Source organism: Ptychodera flava, chromosome 6 (genome assembly GCF_041260155.1).
Source record: "Ptychodera flava strain L36383 chromosome 6, AS_Pfla_20210202, whole genome shotgun sequence".
NCBI lineage: Eukaryota > Metazoa > Hemichordata > Enteropneusta > Ptychoderidae > Ptychodera > Ptychodera flava.
In genome coordinates this window covers 32255134-32262674 of record NC_091933.1, presented here as the reverse complement: position 1 = coordinate 32262674, position 7541 = coordinate 32255134, and the positions used below count along the sequence as shown (strand labels likewise).

Sequence of the window (7541 nt, the reverse complement as noted above, 5' to 3'; positions counted from 1 at the left end):
TCATGACCCACCTTCTGCAAACATTTTCACGCAAAGATGTGAATCACTTCACTCACAGCCCAATCTCTTTTCATCTCCGTAATAACTAACAGTTGCAAAATATTTACGAAGTCAGGCTGAATTGATGACAAACTAGTCATTACCAGGGCATTCCATGTAACTTTTTCACTTGAATATGTTTCCGTGAGATTATTTCCGGTTTTCATAATGTTATACAATACAGTAGAGCTTGTGTTTGTGCAGTACTAGAGCCGAACACTATACAGTATATATTTTCTTTCACGAGCACATATCCCATTCATGTCGCATTTACCCTTTCAAACCCGGCCCCATTGAAGAGAACAAAACATAACGAGGTTTTATCAACATAATATGGCTATAGTTATGTAATTAACTGAAACTGCTGTTCATACAGGATCAATAACTGATAGCAATTTTAAAGTTCAACTTCTTAAATGGTTGCCTTCATTCGTTCCCACCGACTTTAAAATCTAAAGATCGGATGCCAGGACAATGAACTGAGGTCGATGACGTCATTAACTCATCAATTTGTTCGATACAAGTACGTGTGACATTTTACCTTTTAGATGATATATTATATTCAAGTGATGATCGACGGTACGCGGTACGAATATGACAGCCATAAGTATGTTCGATAACATATCTAGCTTGTCGAAGGTCAAAAACTCGTGATATTTCGATAGATATATTCTAAGTGAGACATCCTGAAGTCGTCACTCGCCCCCTAATCTTTTAAAATCATACGTTTTTTATGTAATTTAAGTCATTAACACTGCCGTATAAGTGATTTGTCGGTAAAACGAGCTTTAACACGCACTGAGCATGCGATGTAGTCGAGTGGGGGCGCTCATACCGCAGCTTTATGATACAGTCGTCATTTGTGCTGAAATCATCACAACGCAGTGACACTTTTGACATGCGAAAGTGACGTTAGTTTCGAATTACTGTGGCTGATTGCTTTACATCAAATTAACCACCTTTGAGAGCTGCTTCACAATAAATTACAATTTTCCTCCTGAAAAACAAGATAAAAATACCGTCATTTAGAAACAAGTTGCTGGTAATCCATACGTAGATGTTTGCATCAAGAAAATGTCTTTGATGTGTACACATTGCGGTGTTCAGTTTGGTACCGTGATGAATCTGTTTGTGTTTTCTTCTCTTTCACTCGTTTGTAACTTTAATGATTTCTCGTTTCCATCTACAAAATTCTATAAAAAGTGATGAACAGTGTTTGTCTGCGGTACTTCCTTGGCACTGCGCGGGTCAGTCGCAGTAATTGATTCGCCATTAGATTGAAATAACACCTGGAGGCTATGTAACCTAAATAGCAAAGACATCGCCTCGTGAGACGTTTACAGTGTCAGTGACTCATGATTTTATGATCTTCAGACTCTAAGTATGTGCTGAAGATTTATTTTCAGAAAGGCCATGTGTGTGCGACACCTTCTTGCGAAATCCCGGTGCCCTCTTCTCACAAGAAGTAGGTTATGCGCTGCGTTCATTTCTATACCATCTGCAACCATTTAGTCATTTGTCTCGAGGGCATACGGAGATGTGACTTGACCTGTTTTAAAAAAGTCAGTATATCCTTTTCCACATGGCTGTAACTTTAATTTTGCGGTGGCGGCGGGAGTGCCACTATTGGGGGGAAACAGCTTCATAGCACAGGATCGAGACGCGTAACATATTAAAATAGGGCACATGTACACCAAATTCTGACGCAGCTCCTTCGAAGAAGAATGTACGTACTAGAGTGTCAGAAGAAGGGTATGTATTTAACTGTTCCTTAACCGAGAGACGATATTGATTCCCGCGTGGAATGTTTTTTTACATAGATTGGATTAAATTGTCCAAACTTAAGTAAACGTTCTGAGTTCATCACTCATTTTCTCTCTGCAGTCACGTGACCTGTCAGTCATACAACGGTTCGAAAGTCAGACTACGAAATAGTGATATGCTGAACTGCCTAGATAGATTCTTGAGAGCTTAAACTGCCGATAGGTTTTCGAAAAAACAAAGTCAGTTTCCATGTCGGCATGCCTTCAGTTACTTTCAAACTGAGCATGGATAATAGAAAAAGGGCTAGTGATATTCACTTACATGTAGTGTATTTCGTTTGTCATGTACGTGTTAGAATTTTCCACGCCTCTAATGCAGTAGTTGGGAAAACAAGTGAAAGAATAGAGAATTCTTTCTAAAACCGTGCTGCCTGTCGGTACTGTAACTTACAAATCTATCGAAAGGGAAAAAATCGTAAAGAAAATGTCAGCAAACTTTGTTTTAAATAGAAACACAGAGCAATGTTCTTTGTTTCAGCGTTGAAAACGTTGACAGGTTTAGACAACCTGATATATCTCTCTCAGAAGTTCTCCATTAAAGGTGAACCACAAAAAGTCCTTTCATTTTCCATCGGGATTACCTTTGTATCTCTAATCTTCCTAGTTTTTTCCCCACCCAGCTTAAGGTTTTGCCGGCATGCTCCTGGTAGAGAGACTTGATTTGGGAATCTAAAACACTTACAATCATTCGATTTTCAACCGTAACGGCTCAATAATATTTTGGTGTCATTCTAAAACATTTGAGGAAAAATGATATTGGTATCTTCTTGTGTGTGTGTTCTAAATCGAATATGTAATTTTTTGAGTACAATTATCACATGCATTACCGGCCACTAGTAGTTTAAAATATAATGTAACTTGTTGCTATTGTTCCAAAACCTTTAGCCTTGATTACGAAAGGGGAAAGTTCACAGTGTCCTTGAACAAAGTATGATCAACATTTTCTCAAGTTGTTTCACCGTAAAATAACCCAAACCTGTCAGTCGTTTTACTCAACTAATACCCCATAACTGTTCATCGACGTAACCAGAGTTGGAGTTCTTTTTTCAACAGGCATAGACATGCACTTATTAATGCAGCTGTAGACGCCCTCATCGGTGAACAAGGATTCATGCGAAGCTGCAAGTGACTCGCGTGTGAAAGCGAAGTTGGCACGACCGTCCAATAGAAGATGAACTTTGACACATATACTATTCGAATGCAGTTGGGTTATCAAAATATCATATACACTTAGAAACACATAAAAAGAAAGTGGAAAGACGGATGTTCTCCTGACAGCTGTGTAAAATGTAATTTTAATGTTCAGAAACAGAGACAATTTTATGCTGTTGATGACAGACAGTGTATAGTTTAACTTACCAATGTCCACCTCCATTGCATTGCTGACGATGAATATTAACTGCTGCTAATACACTCACTGACGTGTCATGATTCTTCCAGTTTTTATGTTAACGAAATGTTTCAAATATGGACGTTATGCATCGATGTTGATGCTCTCTTCGAGACATTCACAAAGACGACAACATTGCACTTGGACGCTCTGAACTTGCATTTGATGAGGGACAAATAGCGTTTGTTTCCACAAACAACTTCGTTGTTTCTTGTTCTATTACAACAGGCGCCATTTTCCCCTCTTCCAATCTCCCCGACAGATGTTGAAATTCAAAGTACGCGCCTTGCAAACACCACGCAATGTCATATCCAGCATTGTTGATTTTTTTAATCGTCACAGGGTCTAAAACCTAGTCGTCAGCAATAGCAGTGGAGTGGGCATTGCACACGTATACGCTGTGTTGGACAAGTTGAATATGTTTCGACACGACATTGGGACAAAAAGGGAGACACTATAATGTGCAAACACAACCATATTAAAGATACTGCAAATGGGTAAAGACAACGTACTTGGCAGTAGCAAATTTGTCTGTCACGTCAAGCGTTTGTCACGTCAAGTGTTGGCAAAGTTCAAGTGTTTTGTCATGAGTCCTAATGTTTTTCCGTCTGATATAATGTAAGGACAGGTTTTTATATGTAAATGAGACTGTATCCATCAAACTATAAAAGTTTGTCGCCGATTTTTGATTTTTAATTTGTATATCTGTTTCATCGATTATTTGCCATGCCTCTTTCGTTTATCACGCTCGTATCGTATTTTATCGTATCGTGTCACGTCATGTCCTATCATGTCGTGTCTTGTTATGTCTGATCGTCTGCGCACATTGTCCAACCGCCCTCGCAGGTTGAGACAAATTTAAATGAGGCATCGCCCGTGTGGCATGTCTCTGTGGCGCAATCGGTTAGCGCGTTCGGCTGTTAACCGAAAGGTTGGTGGTTCAAGCCCACCCAGGGACGGCAATAATTTTTTGTCCGTGTAAGCGGATTTATACAAAATCCTTTCAGAATTATTACAACCTGTTGTCGTGAAGGCATTGGTGTTAAACATTTATGGCCTTAAAGATCAAGCTCTTCTCGTCTTGCATGCATTTATAAGCTTATATTAACCTTCTCAACGTTTTATCTTCCTTATTTTCAGCGACATTAAAAAGTGCTTGAGTGATCGGTTTTGTATTGAAATCGATCCTACACGCACCATCGCCAAGCAATGAACAGTGAAACTAGATCCGGATAAGCACTGCCAGCTTTTTAATTCGCACGCACTGTCACTCGCATATTATTGTATCCTTTTGCGTGGCACGGGATAAATACTTTCAGTACAATAAACCTTGGTTATTGAAGGCGGGGAACGTATCATGATAGGGCAAGGTAAAGGCACATCTTCCTAATATTGACAAAACTATTCACCAAATTATCCAAATACGGGAAAATGTCAGTCAATTTAATTTCAACAACTTCATTTCTTCATAAGGAATATCCAAGTCTGAAACGAACCCCAAAATCAAAACAAACCAATTTGGATGATTAGAAACAAGCGCACGGTTAATGAAACTCAATACCTTTCACTACAAACCCCCTCCTCACCATTGAAAAGCGCTGACATCAGAAGAGACAAAAACAGACGACGAAATCACGTCGATATGATCTTCCTCGAAACGCGGTAAAATTGGCGAAATATAAGGTAGATTTTTGGACGTTTCATAAACCGCTGACAGTTTATGTTACAAACATAATACAATGTTTTGTTGAATACCATACATATTATAGAATTTCTATGGTGTTACCGTGACGTATATTTATTTCGAAAATGCGTATGCAAGAGCTAAATCCCCTTCCCAGTTAGTGTAATCAGTTTTGTTTGCTATGCATATGTTCTAATTATCCATTGTTCAAGCATAAAAAGAAAAAAAATTGATAATTCCTAATTTTAAAAAATAATTTAGCTCCCCGATGACACAATTTCTTACCACACATGAAGCAAACATCTGCAAAGTTCACTCAGAAGGGAGATTGAAGGCATCATAGAATTTCTCAGGCGACTGAATACAATGTCGTCTGAGACGTAAAGGGTGCCTTTGGGAAATCCTAACATTTTACTGCTGCACGCACAGGTTTTCTCGCCGCAGCAAAAGTTGCCAGATTTAGACGGCCGAATACAACCTGACGCTTCTTAATCATAGGTTCTCCATTATTGATAGACCACAGGCGCACATTTTTCCATCGGGCCCATTCTTTATATTTCTCATCTTCTCAGTTTCTCATTCACCTTAAGCGTTTCGTGGCTTGCTCCCCGGGGAGAGATTTCGGAATCTCACAATCTTACATAGTACACAATCCTTTGGTTGTCTACGGCTTGTGTAGTCTCATTTTGGAATTTAATTGAGGGAATCACCTTGTGTTTTTTGTCAGTTTTTGGCTTCGGGTACACATAGGGAATGATGGTCATTTGAAATTTAAAATGTCAAAATCTGATGTTTATTACTTCTAAAATCCAAAAATCATAGGTAGAATAAATGATGAAAAAGAATATTTAATAGTTTCTGTCAGTAAAGTACGACGTTAAACATTTTGTACCGTTTTTTGAGTTGTCAAAAATATACTAAAATTCTTCCTGACTTTTACAAACACGAGCACAATAAAAACTTATTAATGTTGCAGAAGCCCTCATCAGTCTGCAGCCTAGTACTATTACGAAGCCGAACCTTATTGTGGGGATATTGCTCATTTTTGAAACCAGGGTCGAACGCTTTTACTTTCTCTGGGGTCATCACAATGTACTTTCAACTCACTCTAATGAATACATAAATTTGGAGAGGAAATATTTATGTTCAGATTAACAGATGTGTATGATAATTTATTTACTACAAACATCGACAATTTTATGTTTATAAGAAAGAGAAAACGCGTACTCTTGAAACTTACCACTATCCACCTCCGTTGAGTCTATTCATGATATGTAAAAATGTCATCCTGCTAATTAAGTCGTCTTATGTAAATGTAAAGACTTTTGATTGACAGGTTACTCTTCAAGTTGTGATTTTACAAATATACTCTATCCACCACTATGGTATCCACCACTACCACACCGTTAAAGCTATTTTCTTCCTTGATCATGTGTTTGTGTTCTTGTCGGTTTTTTTCATTTGTTTTTCCTCCTCTCGATATTTAGTGAGCACGTGTCTGCCTTCCTTCATAAACCTTGATATACCTCCCGCCTTCGACAGTTTTTCATTGTGCGCTATATAAGGGGCCGTGGATAATTAAAACATGCGCACGGTAAACGAAACTAAGTGCGTTTGGCCTCAACCCCCCCCCCTCCCCCTCCTAAACGAAAGTTTTGAAGTGTGAAAATCCAACTCAGCTTCATTCTGTATCATACCTATATAACAATCGGTAATTACGTGGTTAAGAATATACAGTGCTTTCAATCGGGTTCGAACCCACAACATAAAGCATCCAGTCACCTAGTGGAGAACCAACAGACAGAAATACTCGACCAGATCCACTACTGGTACACGCCAAACAGTATAGCGATATTTTGCGATACAGTAAAACGTGGAGCGAGATGTTGTTATGAAAATATGTAGGCTAGTACGATTTTTGCGCACGGTAATCGAAATACAGCCAAACCCCCCACCCCCACCCCAACGCGGAAGTTACGTTTGCCGTGCGCGTGTTTTAATTATCCACGGTCCCTAAGGGGCCGTCGATAATAAAAGCTGACGCACGACAAACGTAATTCTTTCGTTTAGGGGGGAGGGGCTAAGAGCTCATTTCTATTGTTTTCGAAGTTTGCAGCGAGAACGCAAAACTACCTTCGCGTTCATCGAGAACAGAATGACCGCAAAATACGGAGACAGAAAAGGCAACGAAAAGACATGAATGTGAAATAAAAACTTGTATGCTTTTTCAACGTGAAACAATATACGTGAAACATTATCTTACGTGCACATACATTAAAATGTTCTGTCTTAAAAAGTGAAACGCGTAAAGCGAAGGTTTATTCATTAATGTGCCCTTCTGGTATTTTTTTATGGGAGTGCGGATCGGAGAGGTGCATTTGGGTTTGTCAGAAACGGCATCATAATACGAAATCGATTTCGCATAAGAACTTTCGTTTTGAGGGGGGGGGGAGGGGGTTTCAAGTAAAACGAAGGAATTACGTTTCTTGTGCGTCATCTTTTATTATCGACGGCCCCTAAAAAAAAGTTGTCTGCAGACGTTTTTTTGAGGCGCCCTCACAGGTCAATGATAAAATCCAAATGAAGCATGCGAAGTGAATGTAGT

The 7541-nt window shown here is 39.0% G+C and overlaps 1 non-coding gene across 1 annotated transcript; it reads left to right on the top strand.

Moving 5' to 3' along the window:
• The first annotated feature begins 4137 nt into the window (after positions 1-4137).
• Positions 4138-4211, top strand: Trnan-guu (transfer RNA asparagine (anticodon GUU)). Its single transcript has one exon. It is a non-coding gene; the product is annotated as a tRNA-Asn (tRNA).
• Positions 4212-7541: the final 3330 nt, after the last annotated feature.